Below are 22,613 nucleotides of genomic sequence, written 5' to 3'. Positions count from 1 at the left end.
AAAAGTAATTGGCTCATATTCATTAGAAATGAGATTAAACTAGTCAAATTGTATGTTATTAATTTACTACAAAGAATCAACATACAGTATACAGTTATTCATTCAGGAATCAGTTTATGTTTTTTGATTCACTGAAAAGAATCGGTTTAAAAATGTAATTTGTTCTGGAACCAGATCACACTGATCAAAATAGTCATGATAAAAGATTGATTTTGTGATTTTAACAATCAATAGTATCTTTCAGATGAAGATGGTGATTAATCACAAAATTGATATTTCCACACAAACCTAGTTCTTAAAATTAAATGAAAATGCCACATAGGGTTTGGTCACTAGCTTGTTTTTTGCTTCCAACACAGCGGTACTCAATTACAGTCAAAGACAGATGATATAGGTTTTATAATTAGTACAAACTATTTCAATGTTCGACAGCACAGGCAACAATTAAAATCTACTATATGTCCTTGCCTCTTTCTTGAATCATTATCTCTTGTAATCACTGAGCTGCCCACAGTTCTTCATCTTTCGACATCTCTGACATTTGCGGGATTGAGTTTGTTTACCCCAGTGCTGGTTGTGGTGGATGGAGTGTGACTGGATGGACCGGTGCCAGTTGAAGAAGGCGCAGCATAGATTCTGACAGCTCTGTGAGGCGATCGCTCTCCACATATGCCATTGATTTAGCCAACGCTTCAATAAAGAGCTGGACGGCCCAGTTAACACGCTCCCTTCTCTCACACACTTCCACTCCAGAGAGTGAATCCGAGAAGAAGGCCGGGTTCAGAAATCTTTGATTTGTAACCTTCCTGAAAAACCCTGACAAGCCCTCCCACACCCCAGCCGTCCCTCATCTCTCCCCTTCCTCCCACTCCCAGACTCCCACACAACTCCCAGCTCAGCTTAGCACTCAATACAAGGCTCTGTTGGTCTTCTGTGACAGCATATGGTTATCCACTCAAACTGTCTCGAGACACTTGTGCATCATAGTCTGCTTATGAACAGCAGGTTGCACTCAAAGCTGAATTGGACCAGTGGCATTTACTGTTCTGGATATACAGGTGCGGTTTTTCACCATTTAAAGGACCCATGACCAGGCCCAAATGGAATCTGTGGACCTTTTTGCAGTGATTTTGGGTTTTAAAAAAATTTAATATGGTAAAATGTGTTCAACACTGAAAGGACTACAGTTTAACTGATATAAGAACAACAACAAATTTGCCAAAGATTTTAAACATTACCAATTATTTTGAAAACCTGTAAACCAGAAAGTTGTTGACATTTCTTCCAGAACCAGGTCCAGTCTTTTTCACTCCAGTCCATTGAAAAATGAGTGAAATCATTCTCTCAAGAGCATTTGTTACAAATATTGCCAGAGACATTTTAACACCAATTATAGACTATGTTTTTGCATTCACAGTAAAACTGCCTGTTACAGCTGGTCATTTGTTCTTATTTGGAAAAGTTGTGGACAGGATGTTTTTGTACAACCTTTTGGACACAGAATAAAATTTAATAAAAACACATCCAAAAATGCACTAGATTTGCATGCATTATTCTGTAAAACATGTGATATTTGTGTCTTTGATTAATATAGGCTATACTACCATTAGAAAAATATATATACTTTTGAAAAATGCATACTTTTACTGAGCAAAGATGTATTAAGTTAATCAAAAGTGACAGTAACCACAATTATAATGTTCTAAATGATTTCAAATAAATGCTGTTATTTAGAAAATCCTGGAAAAAATGGATCATAGTTTCCACAAAAATATTAAGCAGCACAACTGTTGTCAACAACAGTTGATAATAATAAGAAATGTTTCTTGAGCACCAAATCAGCATATTAGAATGATTTCTGAAGGATCATGTGACACTGAAGACTGGAGTAATGATGCTGAAAATTCAGCTTTGCCATCACAGGAATTGTACAATATTTAAAAACGAAAATTGTATTTTAAATTTATAATAATAATAACAATACATTTTATTTGTTGCCGCCTTTCAATACACCCAAGGACACCTTACAGAACAAAACAGAAAAAAATAATACAAGCCCAACAATCAAGTAGTCAATAAAATCAAGCAGGCTAATAAACAACAAAATCAAAATGAATATGGTGTAAATTATGTAGGGTATGCTAATCTAAACAGGTGTGTTTTTAGCAGTGATTTGAATTGATGAAGAGAGTCCAGTTGATGGATGTGAGGAGGGAGAGAGTCATGGGGCAGAACAGCTGAAAACTCTGCTCCCCATGGTGCTGAGTCTGAATGTTGGTACAGTTAACATTGCAGCCGTGGATGAACAAAGTGTTCAGGAAGGAATGTAGGGAAGAAGCAGGTCTGAGAGTTATGGGGGAGCAAGGTTATGAAATGCTTTGAAGGTTAACAAAAGAATTTTGTAATTGATCCGGTAGGGAACAGGAAGCCAGTGGAGCTGAGTGAGAAGGGGTGTGATGTGGTCCGTTGATCTGGTGCAAGTGCCGATCTGAGCTGCAGAGTTCTGGATGGATTGGAGGCGATGGAGAAGTTTATTTGGGGTGCTAATGAGGAGGGTGTTGCAATAGTCAATGCAGGAAGTGACCAATGCATGAATAAGGACCTGAGTATTGCGTTGGGAGAGAGAGGGGCGGAGTCTGGAGATATTGTGGAGGTGAAAACATGCAGTGCAAGTGATATTGTTGATGTGGGGGCCAAAAGGAAGTGTACTGTCCAGGGTAGCGTTTCCCAAAAGCATCGTAAGCCTAAGTTGATCGTAGCTCCATTGGTGGCAATGGAGCTACGATCAACTTAAAGGTGCCATCAGACATTTTTTTACAAGATGATATATATGTCTAAGGTGTCCCCTGAATGTGTCTGTGAAGTTTCAGCTCAAAATACCTCATAGATTTTTTTTTAATAAATTTTTTTAACTGCCTATTTTGGGGCATAATTAGAAATGCGCCGATTCAGGCTGTGGCCCCTTTAATTGCTCAACGCTCTCCGCCCCCTCCTGAGCTCTCGACTCTATCATTGCATAAACAAAGTTCACACAGCTAATATAACCCTCAAAATGGATCTTTACAAAGTGTTCGTCATGCATGCTGCATGCATACATCGGATTATGCGAGTATTGTATTTATTTGGATGTTATATATTTGTTTACATTTGATTCTGAATGAGTTTGAGGCTGTGCTCCGTGGCTAACGGCTAATGCTACACTGTTGAAGAGATTTATAAATAATGAAGTTGTGTTTATGAATTATACAGACTGCAAGTGTTTAATAATGAAAATAACGACGGCTCTTGTCTCTGTGAATATAGTAAGAAACTATGGTAACTTTAACCACATTTAACAGTACATTAGCAACATGTTAATGAAACATTTAGAAAGACAATTTACAAATATCACTAAAAATATCATGTTATCATGGATCATGTCAGTTATTATTGCTCCATCTGCCATTTTTCGCTATCGTTCTTGCTTGCTTACCTAGTCTGATGATTCAGCTGTGCACACATCCAGGAGTTTGAGACTCACTGTATTTCATTTCCATGTACTGAACTCTTGTTATTTAACTATGCAAGGTAAATTCAATTTTCAATTCTAGGGCACCTTTAAGCTTACGATGCTTTTGGGAAACGCTACCCAGAATGACTCCGAGACTTTTGACTTGGGAAGAGGTGGGAATCAGAGAGCCATCAACTGATATAGTGAATGGTTGGGTTTTGGACAGTGTGGCCTTTGAAACGATAAGGAGAACCTCGCTTTTATTTCCATTGAGTTTGAAATGATTGATTGACATCCAGTTGCTAATAGCTTGTAGACAGGAGGTAGGGCAGAAGGGGTAAAGAGGTGTATGGTTTTGTGGAGAGGTAAAGTTGGGTATCATCAGTGTAACAATGAAAATTGATCCCATAATGATGTATGTAGATGATAAAAAGCAGTGGTCCCAGCACTGAACCCTGAGGGACACCATTAGTAACTGTGACAGTTTTAGATGTGACATTTTTTACCTGAATGAAATTGTAATAACATTTCATAACATTACTGTTTTACTGTATTTTTGATCAGCTTTGGTGAGCTTGAGCTTAAATGTTTTTAAAAGATACTTCTTTTAAAAACATTTAAAATCTTACCAACCCCAAACTGAACTGAAATTGAAAGGCAGTGTTATGTACATTTAAATGGTTAGTTCACTCCAAAATGAAATTTCTGTCATTAATTACTCACCCTCATGTCGTTCCACACATGTAAGACCTTCATTCATCTTTGAAACACAAATTAAGATGTTTTTGATGAAATCCAAGGGTATCTGATCCACACACAGAGAGCAACGTCATTGCACCTTTTGAGGTCCAGAAAAGTAGTAAAAACATGGTTAAAATAGACAACATGACTGCGGTGGTTCAACTGTAATGTTATTAAGCAACGAGAACAATTTTGAATAATAAGTTCAGATGCTGGAAGCCTGCACTAAGTTCACTACATATGACAACGGTTCAAATTATTTTTGTATTGTTTTGTGCACAAAAAATATTCTCGTCGCTTCATAACATTACTGTTGAACCACTGCAGTTACATTGTCTATTTTAACGTTTTTACTACTTTTCTGGACCTCAAAATGTGCAATGACGTTGCTGCCTATGTGTGGATCAGACACCCTCGGATTTCATCAGAAATATCTTAATTTGTGTTCTGAAGATAAACGAAGGTCTTACATGTGTGGAACGACATGAGGGTGAGTACTTAATGACAGAAATTTCATTTTTGGGTGAACTAAACCTTTAATAATTATAAATGAATAGCTAACACTTTTACTATACATTATTAAAGACATTCTAAACATATCAACAACTATTTTAAATATTATTGCTTTTTATTGATACAGAGTCTATAGAATATATTTTGTAAAATATATTATTAATTATATATTAATTATAAGTATAAAAAAAATAAGTTTTAAATGCATGTCCAACTTTTAAATACATTTGAAATGTAACCTTTCACATTGAGATTACATTAAGAATTGAGATGCATTGCAAATACAGCAAAATATGTACTGTCTCTTTAAAAGAGTGGGAGCAGTTCAGTAAGCATCTCACCAAAATAGTTTGGATCAGATCTTCAGATACACTACAGTACATGGAAAAAGTCAAATCTTAGTACACATGTTAGACAGTATCCCTAGTAACTGTTAAAATCATTTAAAAATGAGGTCAAAATTGAGTGCATTGCAATACAGATACAAGACATGCATATTGCTTCATTTTTAGAGTGTTAAAGAGCTTAGGACCATATGCAAGTGTGAGAGAGAAATGGGGTGGCAGTGTTGGATGAAGTGATCTGTATAGAGTGATAGCATCCTTAACCGAGCCCCAGGGACTAATAGGGAAGGAAAGAGGAAGGAGAAAGAGAATGGGAGGGAAACTGTTCTGTCTTCTCAAGTTAATGTATTAGACGTTGTTCTTTGGCCCATCACGACTATGTGTCTGCGGTGTTAAAAGATAATGTCTCTCTGCCTCTCTCTCTCTCTCTCTGATTGATTCTCTAGATCAATACATCTCACAATGTGCCCTTAAAGCTCCCTTCAACACATTGATGCACGCAGCAGACCCACAGTCAGTCCCGCAGCAGTCAACGAAGGGTGCTTCGGAGAGGAAACTAAAATCTGTAGCCCAGAGGAGAGGCCATGTGGAAAGGTGAGGACAGTTTAATGGGTGCTCTTCAACAAGATCCCCCTCAGGATCCTACTGCCCCACAAAAGCAATAGACCTAATAGTCATTTTAGGAGATGGAGAACGAGTAGGATAAATTAGATGTTAACATTAAGCTGTCATCCAACATGATAAAGGCTCTCAGATAGCAGTAAGTTGATTAAAATCAACATTTATGAATGAAATTTTTAGCCTGGATTGGTTGACATGGTGTTTTTAAAGGGATAGTTCACCAAAAAAATTCTGTCATCATTTACACCCCCTTATGTCATTCCAAACCTGTATGTATTTTGTGTCCAAGTCAATGGGAATCTATTAACAACTACTTCCCCTAAATCTATTTCCACTAAGGGTGTGTTCACACTTGGCAGGTTTGGTTCAATTAAAACAAACTCTGGTGCGATTGCTTTGTTAGCGCGGTTCATTTGAATAAGTGTGAACACTGGCATCCGAACCCTGGTGAGCACCAAATAAGTAGACCGAGAACCCTGAAAAGATGGACTAAACCAGGAATACATGTATCATTTTCTTTTTTGGTCTGGACCACAAGAAACAAGAGACCTGAAATATAAGTGTGAACACATCCTAAGACCCCCAACCCAGGTGCTAGCAACTCCATAGCAATACACTAAAAACTACTAACACCTTAGTGACCACACAGCAGTGCCCTGGAAACCACACAGAAGACCCTATCATCACTCAAATGTCATCAGAAAAAAGCAAAAACCTAGTTCTTCATGATAATCTAATAGTTTCGGTTCAAATTGAAGGCAAAATCTGTGACTGCATATTCAAGTCAATTTTATAGACCTTATGCGCCAGAGAAAAAAACAAAAAAAACGTGCAGCCATCTTTAAAATTTTGTCTTTGAGCTTTTGTTTTTGCGGTAGCTCTGTATCTACATTTCTATGGCATCGCTGTCAAAGAGTTATTGTAGAGTTAAGGAAAGTTATCATGATCATTGTAATGTTTGAATTGGATGTCATAACAAATGTCAGTAGACCAGGAAGATTTTAAAACGAGCGGTTCATTCAGAAATCCATCTAGATCTTACCTTCCTTACCATAAGGTCAAGTTGCTTGGCAACCATAAACAACAAGCACTTAAAGGTGCAATATGTAAGGATTTTGCAGTAAAATATCCAAAAACCACTAGGCCAGTGTTATATATTTTGTTCACTTGAGTACTTACAACATCCCAAATGTTTGCAACTATTTGTAAATCATGAGAAAATTGCATTTTAACCAAGGCTCCGGGACGTGTGAGGAGTCGCCTGTCAATTGCGTCATACCCTCGTTACCCTCGGTTTCTGGTTTTATTTTGTAGAAACCATGGAAACACCAAAGACGCTTTAATATATTACATGTGTTAATAGGCAAGAGAACAACTGTTTTGATATATTTATAGACAGAAAACTAATTATTGTTATATAGCTCAACACATTTAGTCTTATTGATTAAATCTAATTTTCTTGATTTTTTGCGAGTACCATGCTTTACCATGCCTCAGAGAAAAACGCTATTTTGTCAAGTAGCTAACATAACATAATCAGATGCAGCTTTATTTTTAGTAACAGTAATACAGCATTTTCTCCATCATACAATATGTTTTAAAATTAATTGCATGCCATTTATCAACACAATCCATCCAGCATTTATTAATGATATTCTAAAATCGATCTATCTTACTGCAGTGTGTAACAGTGTCTCACAGCAGCCGACGAGCGAACGCACAGAGTCACGTTACATTTTCAACACAGTCAAATGTATCTAATATGACAAACACAGCTCATTCTCATTCTCATGACCGGAAAAGCAGAAGCGGCGCCGGCAACTGTGGCATAATAAAAGTTCCGCTGCTCGCGGTGTGTGTTGCGCAATCGCTCCAGCGGCCTCGTTCAGCTCCCACAACACTCGGTCCTGCTCTGCTTCATACTACAGTAACGTTAATAATTGCATCCATGAACATGATTTCTTCCCGAGTCCTATCCCGATTATTTTCCACTGGTAGTTGAGGTGAAGACCACATGTCCCAAGATTCTGCCCTCAAACTTGGCATCATCAAGCTACGCCTTTGTTTTGAATAGGCCTCTAGCGACCTCTAGCGGACAGAAAATATTACATATTGCACCTTTAAGTTAATGTGTTATATTAAAGGTCCCGTTTTTCGTGTTTTTTTGAAGCTTTGATTGTGTTTATAGTGTGCAATATAACATGTGTTCATGTTTCGCGTGTAAAAAAACACAGTATTTTTCACATAATTTACTTATCTGTATACCGCTGTTTCCACTGTCATAAAAACGGGCTGATGACTTCCTTGTTCTATGAAGTCCCTCCTTCAGAAATACGTAACGAGTTCTGATTGTGCCAGCGGTTCCTGTGTTGTGATTCGACAGCAGTTTAGCGCATCTTGCCCGGAAAGGTCACGCCTCTTACCATAACGTGGAGATGCACGCGCTCAGTGTTATTGTAAACATGTCTTTAATTTTACCCTATCAATTTGAGCCGGATTCAGACCCGGTGATTGGACTGCTGGATGAAAATAACAGCGTTTCGACGACATGGCGACAAACACACTCTACAAACGCAACTCTTGTGTATTCCTGTGGGTGGAGGTTAGTCAAAAAACTGTTTTAGTGACGTCATTAAAGAAGGAAGTAGAGGGATGTAGTCCAAACTGGCCGTTCGATGTAGGCGACTTCTGTTAAATAAAATATCTCGCTTGGCATTGAACTTTGAGCTTTAAAATTTTACAGATTTTATTTATACTCTAACAACAACATTACACACTAACTAAAGTTTGAAACATGGGATCATGAAGAACGGGACCTTTAATATGTGAACATATTGAGACATTTGTGAGCCATTTTTTATTAATTACTGGCAGGGTCAGAAATTAAGGGAAGCTCAGTGGACAAATAATAATAATAATAATAATAATAATAATAATAATAATTAATTAAATAAATAAATAAATAAATAAATAAATAAATAAATAAATGCCCCCAATATATATTTATTTTATTATTAATTAAATTATTTATAATTTATTAATATATATTATTTGTTTAAGAATTAAGTATTATTATTTCATAATATTGTATTCTAGCTTGAGTTATACATATGATCACTATAGAATCAATATAGTATCATTATAGTAAGAGATATTTTTTTTATCAATATTTTTATTTTTTCTGTTAACACAAAAGACAATGTTTTCACCAAAGTGTTTCGGTTCCCATTGACTTCCATTGTATTTCTTGTCCATATAAAATGGAATCAATGGGAACCTTTGGCTAGCAACATTCTTCAAAATATCTTCTTTTATGTTCTATAGATGAAGGAAAGTCATACAGGTTTGGAAAGACATGAGGGTGACATTTCTGATGACAGAAATGTCATATGACTATGACTATCCCTTTAACAACTAAAATATTTTTTAAAAAAAGAAAGAAAAAAGACAAAGATGCCCCAAAACATGCATTATACAGTTTGACGCAGATATGATTCTAGCGTAAGTGACATATTTTCTGTTACGCAAGTGTCGCAACCTGAGTTCGTAGTGCTGCGTGCTGCATCCTTAAAGGTCCCGTTTTTCATGGTTTTTTGAAGCTTTGATTGTGTTTATAGTGTGCAATATAACATGTGTTCATGTTTCGCGTGTAAAAAAACACAGTATTTTTCACATAATTTACTTATCTGTATACCGCTGTTTCCACTGTCATAAAAACGGGCTGATGACTTCCTTGTTCTATGAAGTCCCTCCTTCAGAAATACGTAACGGGTTCTGATTGTGCCAGCGGTTCCTGTGTTGTGATTCAACAGCAGCTTAGCGCATCTTGCCCGGAAAGGTCACGCCTCTTACCATAACGTGGAGATGCATGCGCTCAGTGTTATTGTAAACATGTCTTTAATTTTACCCTATCAATTTGAGCCGGAATCAGACCCGGTGATTGGACTGCGGGATGAAAATAACAGCGTTTCGACGACATGGCGACAAACACACTCTACAAACGCAACTCTTGTGTATTCCTGTGGGCGGAGGTTAGTCAAAAAAACTGTTTTAGTGACGTCATTAAAGAAGGAAGTAGAGGGATGTAGTCCAAACTGGCCGTTCGATGTAGGCGACTTCTGTTAAATAAAATATCTCGCTTGGCATTGAACTTTGAGCTTTAAAATTTTACAGATTTTATTTATACTCTAACAACAACATTACACACTAACTAAAGTTTGAAACATGGGATCACGAAGAACGGGACCTTTAAGTGCAAGTTAAAGTTATTTACGACAAGTGCCATGTGTACAAAAAAGGTGGGAAAAATAACTGATGACCCTTACTCCCTGATCAGAGTGCTAAAGTTGTTAAAGTTTTAAAAAGCTGTCATTCAGTGGGGCAATCCCCAGCATTCTCCAAATTAATGAGTTGCTCAAGATTGCAAGTTACAGTGATTTTAGAGGGCTCTGAGGACACTCAGCATTCCTGTTGTGCCCAAAAGCACACCCTTAACCATTGTAAAATCACTCTGATGTACTAGGACATCTCATAACTTAAATGTAAAGTCTGTTGTGGTTTTTCCAAAAAAATTATTTGTGACTCACAATAAAGACTGGAAAATCATCAGGAAAACATTTATTCATTCACCTAAGAAGCGATATCTATAGTGCAGTAAAAGTGTTTTGTGCAGAGGGAACTCCAGCCTCTATGAGTGATGAGCCCCTTAGCAGCCATTTCTTCTTAAGTACACACTACTGAGCGTGAAAGAGGAGTGATCATGAAGACAAAAATGTTTTTAAACTGCAATTTATGCATCAGCAAAGGCGACTCCCCCTTCAGACATTACAATAATGGATGACGTAAAGGTCGCCCTTAAGATCAGAGTTTGCAGTTGTGGCCTGGTAGGAGGCTGAATGTGTAGAGGTTGGCTCAGCAATGATTACAAATAGTGCTTCAACATCCCATAGACATCAAAGGAGGTCTAAGGAAGGTTATTCACCCTCAGGAGGGGGTTAGTGAAATATGACCAATAGAGAAAAAGACAGAAACTATATGAGGCTCTCCAAGGACCGACTATTTGTGTTCCTTGCCAAATAATAAAGCCTCAATGCTTAAAGTATGGCTGTTATGTGTATTCAATGCACTTGTGAATATTGATGTGATGCTAAATACTGCTGTACGCAAAACATCATTGGCAGAGTCAGAAATTAAGAGTGGCTCATTATAAAAAAAAAGGGGAAAAAAAGGCTGTTTAATTTTTAAAATTATGCTTATTATTTATGTATTTGTAATTGTAATGTGACAGTAAGACTTTTAGACTGTTATAAAATCTAATTCAAATAAATGCTCTTCTTCAGAGCTTACAATTCATCAAAGAATCCTGAAAAAAAAAAAACAATGTAAAAAAAAAATTTATCAAGGTTAAAATATTAAAATATTAAGCAGCACCCCCGTTTTCAACTTTGATAGTAATACAAATACAAATAATCCAAAGCATATTAGAATGATTTCTGAAGGACGATGTGACACTGAAAACTGAAAAAAAAAAAAAAAAATCAGCTTTGCCAACACAAGAATAAATTACATTTTAATTATTTCGTAATATTATTGATTTTTTTATCAAACAAATGCAGTCTTCCAAAAACATTAACTAACCCCAAACTTTTGAACATTAGTGTATATTGCAGGCTTGTGCATATATACAATAAAATAAATAAGAGTTGATTGGTATTTTTACCAATATTGTAAAGTAAAAAAAACCGTAATCATAAAAAGGTCCCTAAAAACCAAATCCAAGATGCAAATATAGCCTCTTAACACCAAACTCAATTTCTGACATTGGTCACTGCATTATCTGAAAACGTAGCAAAGCAAAATGTAAAATATCAGAACATTCAACACTTTTCCATAATGATTTCTAATATTCAGATTGCCCAGAACCACTTTAGATTTTAACATCTGAATCTATTTCCCCTGATTCTGGAGTTTAAGTAGCGCTAGCATACATAGGTATGCAAGGATGTACATACTGTTCCAAAAGGCAGGATCAAGGCTTATGATTCTAGGATTTATTCGTTCAAGCCAAAGGTATTTCGGCAGGAAACCTGGGGTTTTCCCACCAGGTATAATAACATTGATTTATGCCAATGACAGCAAAGCTACTTTTAATTTCACATCAGTGTTCCCCCACCCCATTCGAAAACCGTCCTTTCTCTCCAACTAGCCTCGCAGTATGCTGTTGTAATACAGATAATGAATACACAGATAAAGCACAAACTCTCCCAAGACAATGGCCTTCCTATTGCAAGTGTGGATAATTTTCCTGAGAAAGGCAGGGCGTGTTTTGGCAAATTGCACCAGATTCATCTATTAGGCATCCCCTTTCATTATCGAGTTTCCGCCGTCCATCTCTGGGGCGGGCTTATCGTGAGGCTGCCTCTCAACAGCCTGAGCCATTGCTAAGATTTCAGGTGCTGGGGGACTGGGCTCGCTGGAAACAGGTGTTCCCTCTGTTTGTGGGCTGCAGAGGTCCCGGGATGGAAGCATGGGAAAGGGCAGTCACCATCGTAGTTCTACATCAATGGGCAGCTAACAGTGAGCCATTGATTTCATGAATTCAACTAAATTGGCATACTTAAGTAGAGGCTATAAGTAGTGGTAAGAAAGGGGAAAAGAGAAGTCTTCCATCAGTAGGTTTAGGAAGTGTCTGTTGCTTTTAATGACATACCAGAGCTTTAGTTGAAGCACACCGCACTGATCCCACCCCGCATCGCCAGGTCTTTCCAGAGCGTCAATTGTCAAGAATTCCAAGTATGATTGTGCAAGTCATTAAAGAAGTACGATTGGACTTCTACCTATCCAGCTTCATGAGCAATTTAAGAAGAAACATTAAGCACCAACACAAGTTAGATAAAAATGCCAGTGGTACTCTGAACACATTTGAAGGATCATTAAAGGCTGAGGTGGGTGATGTGGTCACTGGGAATGTTCTTACCTGAGAAAAGCAGGATATTGACAGCATGGCCTCAGTCTCTGGTTGCTCTCCGGACCAGCGTGGTGAGATCAAACACCAGTTCTATCACCTCTGGCCACACCTGTCAGAAACAAAAGTGATCAATGGAGCAGGTGTGAATGTTTGGATGTTTAGAGGTTGTTCACCTGCAGGGTTGCCAGTAGAAATTTAGAGAAACATGTTGATATCTCTTAATTCTGCCTTTTTTTTCTTGCAATTGCGCAACTTTAAAGTTGAAAATTGCAACTTTATATCTCACATTTCTAAGAAAAAAATGTCAGAATTGCAAGATATAAACTCGCAATTCTGAGAAAAAAAGGCAGAATTAAGAGATATGCACAGCAACACTGTTGAGTTAAATCAACTCTGCTCGGAGTACATATGGTCCCTCTCTAAACAGTGTTAAAGTAACACTGAAGCAGAGAGTTAATGAGATAATTAAGCGATTAATTAAGTGATGAATGGGCATTAGTGATGAACACCTGCTGTTAACAAGCAGAATCACTAAAGAAAAGATAATCCTCCTCTGCTGAGATCTTGAGAGATATAATGTCTTTTATCTTCAGGTGATTTCATCTAAGACTGTGGCTGAAGTCAGTTGTAGTCCTTGTGTTTCTCTTTTCTTCATTGATTCTACTTGTTAACAGCGGGTGTTCATCACTAACGCTCAATCATCACTTAATTAATTGCTTAATTATCTCATTAACTTTAACTTTGCTTCAGTGTTACTTTAACACTATTTAGAGAGGGACCATATGCACTCCGAGCAGAGTTAATTTAACTCTGGTGATTTTGCTGTGATAAAAAAGACAAGGGAAAAAAGTAAAGAATTGCAAGATAAAAAGCCGCAATCACCTTTTTTATTTTTTTTATATTTCGTGGCGGAAATACTAATATGACTTTTGCTATTGGAGCAAATGGGAACGCAAAAAAAAAGAAAAGGAAAAAAAACATGTATTGCAAAATTTAAAAATAAATAAATAAATAAATTCATTTATTAAGTGTCATTTTATTACAGATATAATGAACAGTTTTTTAAATAGGGCAGATATATCTATAACCAGAGTCACAGTACATTCATAAACATGAAATGAAATCATTATCGTGCAAACTGAGAAAAAAGACATTTGCAAATGCTATTAACCGAACCTCTCCATTCCAATCTGCACACAAGTGATAATATATAGATGGCACTGTCATTAAAACAGTTTCGTGCTCCTTGTGGATTCATTTGCGCTGACCCAGAATGCAGTATTTTCTTAACACTAGCAGCAGGCTGCTTTGATGTTATCTGCCTGTCCAAACAGCCTGACTGGCGCTCGTGGAGTGCAGCGCCTGCGTCCGATCTACCGTGGTGGACGGAGGAGCCATATTAATCATCGTGAAGTCTGCAAGAGCGCCGTCATAAATCGCACGGCCCGGTCCTTAACGGAGAGAGTCCCTGGACGCCCTCTCCTCATTTATCAACACGCTCCGACTCCGGATGCAGGGTAAATATAAAGGAGGAATATGGGGGTAGCTGGGGCTTGTGATGTTGAGCATATCACGGAGGTCGTAATGACTTTATACTGCTATGAGTGATGTTCTTTTCCCTCGCTCTAACCTCAGGAACAATAAATAGTCGTCACAACCGGTAACGTTTTCCTCAAGTGGAAAGGCATGAAAGTGAGTGTTTATGCCCCTGCAGTGCTGAAGGATGATGGGAAGTCCAATTTATTTGTGCAAATCAGCTCTTTCAAACTTCGAACAGTTCTTTTCTAAGAACTGATTCAAATTTTAAGTGGTTCTTTTAGTCGTGTCCTCATGTAGAGCTTGCCATTCAAGCGCGGCATAATTCATGCCATAAAACATTCTGATAAAGACATATATCTACATATAACGCTGTTTATTACGTTTTTTTTTTTTTTTCTTTTGATTAAATTTTAATTTATTGGTTATTGTACAATTATATAATTACTTGGCTAAAAATGTTTTTGCACGTTTTAATGATAATTAACCAACTATGTTTCGTATGTGTGCGTTGATGGAAATGTCACACATTTTAGTGACTGCCTAAAATTGGATGTGGTTTTCTTTTCTTTTTTCGCTTTTCTTTTCGCTTTTGAAGACACCTTTATTCACGCCTGAAAGGTCAATGACATATGCCGATGTGGGCGGACCTACCTGGCCACAGCATCTAATAAATGCGGTCGCATGTGTTATTTCTGTTGTTCTTCAGCTCTTCACCGTGCTGCTAGATCACAAAGGTTCTCGTCACTGTCCTATGGCATGTGGGTATTTACTCTCAGAAAATGATGCTCTCAAGCACTGTTCAGTGTGTTTGGAGATTGCCCACGCTAAGCTGCCTCTCTCAAACTCCGGGGCATGTGTGCACTTCCAGCAGCTCCGTCGTTCCACACTCAAGCGGCATGTAGCATTTGTTGAGCATGTGCTCAGGGGAGCAGTGGCCAAACAGGATCCGCTTCTGTCTTTGGGTGTTAATCCAGATGCGGCTCTCGCCTGTTTTTGGGGAGGCCACAGGGAGTTAGGGCAATCGTATAGAAGCACAGGAGAGTATGTGTGATCACAACAATGTTCCTATCCCCTGAGTTTTATCGTGACTTTGATTGTCTTGAGGATGACTCTGTCTTGCTTGATGCAGACGAGGAATTCTCTGAAAACATTTTTCAAGTAAGCAAATCACGGCTTCCCCCTCGCTCTCTGAGGCGGCGTGTGGATGTGAAGTGATGGAGGATCCTTTCACTGATCTGTATCAGAGAGCGGCAGGGAAGAAGCTGTCAGTGGAGTGGCCTGCCCCTCCACCGTTACAAAAAACCTTGTGCTTCAGCGGGTTCCATTTGTGTACAAACCATGGTAAGAACACGCCTACCGTTTGGTTCTGGATTGCACAGCGGAGCTGACAGCTTCGTGGCCGAAGCCCATTTGACAAATAAGTTCACCGAGTTCAAAGGTGTGGAGGAAGCTGTGTTAGTGTCGCCCCTGGCAACAGAGTTAGTGTTGACCCTTGCAAACCTGCTCGAGCAAGATCGAAATGCTTTCCTTGGCGCACGGATCTCCCCGTCCAGCTTTAAAGGGGACTTTAAAAATAGGCGAAATCTCTGAGGAGTTCAATGCCGAGGAAATTTAACAGACCAGCGTAGTCGGCTGCACATCCACGGTTTAGGCCATCTTCCCAACCACCACCAGCCAAGAGGCCGGCCTCAGCAACAGCATCGAGGCACAGTACTTGGAGAGCCAAGCTGATGCAAACACAGCCTAAACTGTGGGGAAAAGGGTCCTTCCCTGGGGAAGGGGAGATAGTCGGATCCTTAGCCCGCAAGAGGGGAAGGAATGTCCTTCTTCTATCAAAGTAGAAAGGACCCCGCAAGAGAGTGGCTTCAGTTCTGAGTATATTGTCAATAAAGTAATGTGTTCTTTGCACCATTCATTGGAGTTATCCGCTGCAGTTTCTTTCACTGTAAGATGGGAGTTGTTGACAGTGCTGAAACATTATCACATCAATTATTTGGAACTACAGGAGATTCTTCTGGCACTGAAACACTTTATCCTGTGTTAGTCAGAATGGATGACACAACAGTGGTAGTGGTGTCGTATACAGGCAAGTAAGTACTCGCTCTCTTCCACTGTCACAATTGGCACGGACATTCTTTATATTGGGCGGTGAACACACAGTTTAGGGAGTGCCATCTGAACCTTTGGATAGTGGAGCATATCTGGGATTTTTTTGCATCTGCAGAAAACATGCACTGCCCACTGTTTTCTCGATCATGGACTGGAGCGCCTCACTGGGGGTTGATGCCCTGTCTCATGGCTCAGGACCTTGCTGTGCACGTTCCCACTGGTGGAACTGATACAATCCACCCTGCATTGGGATGGTCTGTCACTGATTTTGGTGGCTCCTTACTGGCCAGCGAAGAAATGGTACGTGATCATCATGACACTGCTGTCAGGGACACCGTGGTGTCTTTCCCTATGCAGGGACCTGCTGTCCCAGGCAGGTGGGCAGATTCTGCACCCTCGGTCAGAGCTGTGGTCTCCATGGGCCTACCCACGGAGAGGGACAATCTGATGGCAGCGGGGCTCCCAATCAATGTTGTGGTCACAATGCTTGCGCTGAAGTGGCACATGTTTGAAAGGTCTTCCCCGTTTCAATGCCAGATTGCGGGGATACAGATTTTTTGCAGGAAATGTTGGAGGAAGGTCGCTCCCAAGTTTTTTTGCTGGCCATTTTGACTTGTCATAAGGGCATTAATGATGTTGTGGCACGCATGCACCCCTTTGCCATTCGGTTCCTTAAAGGGGCTCAGTGTCTTATGCCCATTACAAAATCAATGGTGCCGTCATGGGACCTGATTGTAGTTCTGGAGGCTGTGTGTGAACCTCTGTTTGAGTCGCTAGAATCCTTGGAGCTAAGGATGCTGTGTCACAAAACGGCCCTGCTGCTGACGCTGGCATCAGTGAAACATGTTAGTGACCTCCATGCGCTGTTGGTGCATCCAATTTGTGTTGGATGGTCAAAAGTGGTGTTGCATCCTAATGCAGCGTATAAGCCTAAAGCCATGTTGGGAGCATATAGTGCCCTCTTGTTTGAGCTGCCTGCTGTGATGGAATTTTTGAATTAATAATGAACTAACATTTCTTTTCTTCTACAGGCCTAATAAGCTAACTTTGAAATTGAGAAATAGTCACTAGGACTGAGTGTTGTAACAAGTGGAAAAATTCTGCTGTGCTGGCTAGACAGCATCCTTCTAAGGATAAAAAATTGTCTTTGAGAAATTGTTTTAACCTATCGAGTAATCTGAACTATTAACCCGGTGATATTTTTTGATGATCTTGTGATTCAGTTCATCTAAATTTACTCCGCCAGTAAGCGGGACAGAGGAACTAAGATGATTTTCTTAAATCTAAACCAATCATATTAAGACTGATGCTAATGAGTAATAGATCATGCCATACTCACTGTGAAATGTACCTGAAATCCTATAAAACCTGCTGTATTCCTTTGTTCGGAGAGAGATTCTCTGGGATTGATGAGAACTCTCCCGGCCGTGATTAAAGCTTTAAAGGACAACAACTGGAGTCTCTGGTTATTGCTGCGCAGCAAGTCAGGTTAGGGAACAAGGTTTAAGAGGGTCAAGACGTTGACCGAGATATTATTGAGTGTCGATTAGGAGACGTTCCCAAGAGTATTATTGAGTGTAGATTTGGAGACGCTTGGAAAGATCAGGAAATTTATTGAGTGTCGATTAGGAGACGCTCGGGTGTCGATTAGGAGATGCCCCAGGAACAGGTAACTTAAATCAGGTGCGTCTTGGAAAATCTACCACACTGCCAAACATCTCTGAGACAGGAGAAGACAGGAGAATTCATGCTTTGTGCTCTGTCCAAGTTTTGCACAGATACATTGAGCAGACGCAGGCTGTGCACTCTTCCGACCAGCTTTTTGTATGCTTTGCTAACCCTGTCCGTGGGAAACCGCTTTTTAATCTAGGCATCTTTCACATTGGATTGTGGAGGCTATTTGAATAGCATACAAGAGTAAATGGTTGGCTCTTATAGTCATGTGTTGTACCAAGTGAAATGACTGAATGGGAACGCTGAGTTATGCATATAACTACTGTTCTCAGTACGAGGGAAACATCTCTGAGCCCCGCACAGTTGGAGTCTCACTGAAGAGCTGGACTGAAAGAGGGAAATGCGCATGAGACCGCATTCATGTATAAGCTGTGGGCAGGTAGGTCCACCCATGTTGGCTTGTGACATTGGCCTTTCAGGCATGAATAAAGGTGTCTTAAGAGCACTATATACCATAGTCATGTGTTGTACCTTGTTTCCCTCCTTCAGGGAACAGTAGGTATATGCAAAACTCAATGTTTCCTGGTTCATTAAGTTGGAGACTCGAGAATCGCTCATACTGATACTACTATAGTATATATATACTTCTATAGTAGTAGAAAAAACAGTATGTGACAAAAGAAGTATGTCTGAATTCACAGTACTCATAAAAGACTAAGCAAAAAGTACCCTGATGACCTACTACTTCTGGCAAGATTCTGAAGTGCTAGATTACATTACATTAAGATTTGACATACACTTTGTTTACAAGAAAAAAAAAAGAAAAAAAGTTTGAGTGTTTAGAAAGAAATGGCTAAATAAGGGTTAGAAAGGTAAAAGGGTACATAGTTGGTGTGTTGGGGCCCCATACCTGGAATTGCTTAGGGCCCCCAATTCACTAAGTGACTAAGTGATCCCGCCCCTGGGAATTACGCCAGGTTCACATATACTCCATTTGCAGTGCATATACAATACGTATTGTAGTACCTATGTGGTGCAGAAGCAGCACATGCTCAATGTCCTTTCAAATACAGTATGGTGTGTTCACAGTGTACAACTGATCCACAGCTGTATAGCACAAACACAGCATTTATTCATTATTTTTTTATTTTAAATCCAAAAGTTGTTACTGAAAATGGATTTTCAGCATTAGGATTCTCTTTGTACACAGTACAGTTACACAATCTTTCATAGATGTATTCACGTTTAAACACACTAAATTTAAACAACATAAATCATTACTTATATATAGATTTATACAGAAAGTTGCTCAAGTCGCAAAACATTTAAACATATGTCAAAATCACAAACATTTAAAGTTTACAATTGACAAAAACAGCCGATTCTCATGCCTTTTCTTTTGCATTAAAATCTTTATACAATAAATCCTGTGGGTCATAAATAACTTTATGTTTTCCACCTCCACAAAGAGACAAGTGCCATCTGTTATGTCTCCTTGTTTATCTAAATATGTGAGGTAAGGTGTAGTTTTTGTGTAATTTTGTAATTTTGTAATTTTTTGTGTAATTGTGTAATTTTAAGTGTGCAAACATAAAAATAAATTTTTACATGTTCTGAAAGAAATATGAGTAGTTGCAGAACTTGCTGATACAATGCTAGAGAAGGTGTTTGCTAAAGGCCCTGATATACTTCAAGTAAAACCGAAGAAGGAACTGGTTTGATGACATTTCAAACAAATTCAGGTCAAAACGAAGAAGTTCAAAACAGCTTGCCAAAGAAAACTTTCTGGAAAAGTTTGCTCTGGCTGGTAAACACCTTTGATCTACCATTGGTCCGTGGCAATTACATATTAGGTAGGTGTGGTTCTGTGGCTCTGCCTTCTTTGACATGGAAAACTCTGGTTCATTTCTTCTGTTCAGTCTGTCGAGTTCAGACGTGTAAAAACATGAGCACACTGGAGAGCTGATTTATAATAGAAACTGAAGTTGTAATTCTAATTGAAAGCGACACAGACAATGTTTTTTTTTTTTTCATGTTTACTTTTCTACTTCTATCCTTCAGTGCTGCCCTCTGATGCCTCGTAGCAGGCCTGGTGCCACGAGGGTGCAAAATGGACCATTGCCCCCTCAGATCTGATTTTTGCCCCCTCAGTTTCAACTTGTACCCTCTCCACACCCCAAAAATGATCGATTTGAACCCTTTTACACATACAATCACAGTGGTGTGATCAACTGCTAAATTCAAATTAAAATTTGTGTTCTACTGAAGAAACAAAGTCACCTACATCTTGGATGCGCTGGGGGTAAGCAGATAAATGTCAAATTTTCATTTTTGGGTGAACTATCCCTTGCTATGAAATTGCTATGATGTTCTTGAGTGGAAAGACACTATGGAAATAAGAAAGATAACAAAAAGTCTTTTAAAAAAATTAAATGATTTAATTTTCTTAAAAGCAAACAGGTTATATCTCAGGAAGTAATTAATCTTGACTTACATGCTTATAACCTGAACTTGTTTTTCTGGTCCCACTTTATATTAAGTGGCCTGTACTTACATCAAAAAATAAGTACAATGTACTTATTGGGTTCATATTGAATTGCAAAACACTTTTGCAGCTTTTGGGGTGGGATACGGGTAAGGTTAGGGAAAGCTTTGGTGGAATGGGTAGGTTTAAGGGTAGGGTTAAGGTGTAAGGGATGAGTCAACAGTGTAATTATAAATGTAATTACAGAAATTAATTACAGATGTAATTACATGCAGGTGTTTTTAAAATATAAGTACAATGTAATAACATGTATGTACACAATAAGTACATTGTATCAAATTATTAATTTAAATGTAAGTACATAGTAGTTAAGGCCACTTAATATAAAGTGGGTCCGTTTTTCTCCATTGCGTTTACTTGCTACCTTACCCTGTTATCTCGTTTTACCAGGGCAGACGCTACAAAGCAAAATACCCAGAGTTAAATCAACTCTGCTCAGAGAACATATGGTCCCTCTCTACATAGAGTTAAAATAACATTGAAGCAGAGTTAAAGTTAATGAGATAATATGCTGTTTGTGGAGTTGTTTATTCAGATCTTGAGATTTAATGTCTTTTATCTTCAGTTGATTTCATCTAAGTCATTTGTAGTTATTGTGTTTCTCTTCAGTGATTTAGCTTGTTAACAGCAGGTGTTCATCAATAATGCTCAATCATAACTTAATTAATCACTTAATTATCTCATTAACTTTAACTCTTCTTCAATGTTACTTTGACACTATATAGAGAGTGACCATATGTAATCTGAGCAGAGTTGATTTAACTCTGGGGATTTTGCTATGTACATTGCCCTGAGCAACCCACAAGAACAGCTCATCCTCACTATAAGTCCTTTCATGTTCATACCTCCAGCTCCTAAAATGGCCGTGATTAGGAGTGGCTCATCAGTGCAGTGTGTGAGTGTGTGAGTGATGACTCTCTCAAAAAGGCCAAGACAATAGCCGTGGTCAGGTTACACTCTTGGACACCTCCCCAGCACACACATTGTCTGTATGTGGAGTTCTTCACACACATTCAGACACATGCCTCCAAGACATCATTTATGGCAGTGTCACAGATTACAACCGCTCACTTTCAGCATATGAGAAATAATTTTAGAATTGTTTTTAAGTATGATGATTTCTGATCCTCATCATCATAATTTACAGAAGTTTATTGTATAGTCCCCTGGTGTTCTGAGAACTCCTAACCAAAGGGTTTTCAACTAACCGCATATTTGAAGAGAATTAAACATACGTTGAAAAACGGAGCCGCCACCCTCTAATTCACAGGCCTACGCACAAAAGAATAAACAACACATAAGTAGTTTCCCAGGCTCTTGATGAGGACTGGATGAGGATCTCAAGGTTATAACACTGGTTTCCTGTGAGGGGCAGGACAGAGGGACAGAAAGTCCATCATCGGAACCGTACTGGACTTGTCCTCACTCTGGCAACCCAACAAAGCCTTCCAAAGACAGATGACAAGCACACAAAGAAAACACAGGTGGCTATAGACCACCTGGAGAAAAAGAGAGAGATGGAGAGAGAGAAATAGGTGGCTCCCCTTTGAACTTTCGGCTTAGGGGGTAAATAACCCACCAACCTCCAACCTAGTCTTCTGGTCAGAATGCTTTGAGCAATATTTCTATGACTGTCTACAGTGGTAACATGCTTTGTATTCAAAGTATAAAAGCTTACCAAAAAATTAACAATATGGATAGAAATACTATTTGAATATATAAGCATTTTCAAAAAGACTGGTCTTGAATTTACATACCGCCCAAAATCTTTTCACCAAATCCTTTTCTAAATGGACTCTCAAGGGGTTTCTTCATATTTGAATTAACATCCCAATTGGAAGTAAATCTCTTTAAACAGCATTTTTTCAAATCATTTAATATTTATTTAATATACACCGTTCAAAAGTTTGGGATCAGTAGGATTCTTCCTTTTTTTTTAAATTAAACCAGTACTTTTTTTTCAGCAAGGTCATTTGTAATGTTACAAAAGATTTCTATTTGTAATAAATGTTGTTCTTTTGAACTTTCTATTTATCAAAGAATCAAAGTGAGCATAAGACACTTCTTTCA

The 22,613-nt window shown here is 38.6% G+C and overlaps 1 protein-coding gene across 4 annotated transcripts in view; it reads right to left on the bottom strand.

The window, feature by feature from the left end:
• The window catches only part of eya1 (EYA transcriptional coactivator and phosphatase 1), a 137,201-nt gene that overhangs the window by 95,582 nt on the left and 19,006 nt on the right, over window positions 1-22,613 (bottom strand). For 3 of the 4 annotated variants that reach the window (XM_048174188.1, XM_048174192.1, XM_048174189.1), the window contains exon 2: window positions 12,686-12,785. The gene's annotated coding sequence lies outside the window, so the exon portion shown is untranslated. Of the gene's footprint in view, window positions 1-12,418; window positions 12,518-12,685; window positions 12,786-22,613 lie in introns of those variants that run through there. The other variant, XM_048174190.1, reaches the window with a different exon arrangement.

The sequence above is a fragment of the Megalobrama amblycephala genome, linkage group LG22 (genome assembly GCF_018812025.1).
Source record: "Megalobrama amblycephala isolate DHTTF-2021 linkage group LG22, ASM1881202v1, whole genome shotgun sequence".
NCBI classification, from domain to species: Eukaryota; Metazoa; Chordata; class Actinopteri; order Cypriniformes; family Xenocyprididae; genus Megalobrama; species Megalobrama amblycephala.
The sequence above is the reverse complement of the archived record's forward strand: the minus strand, read 5'-3'. Positions and strand labels throughout refer to the sequence as shown.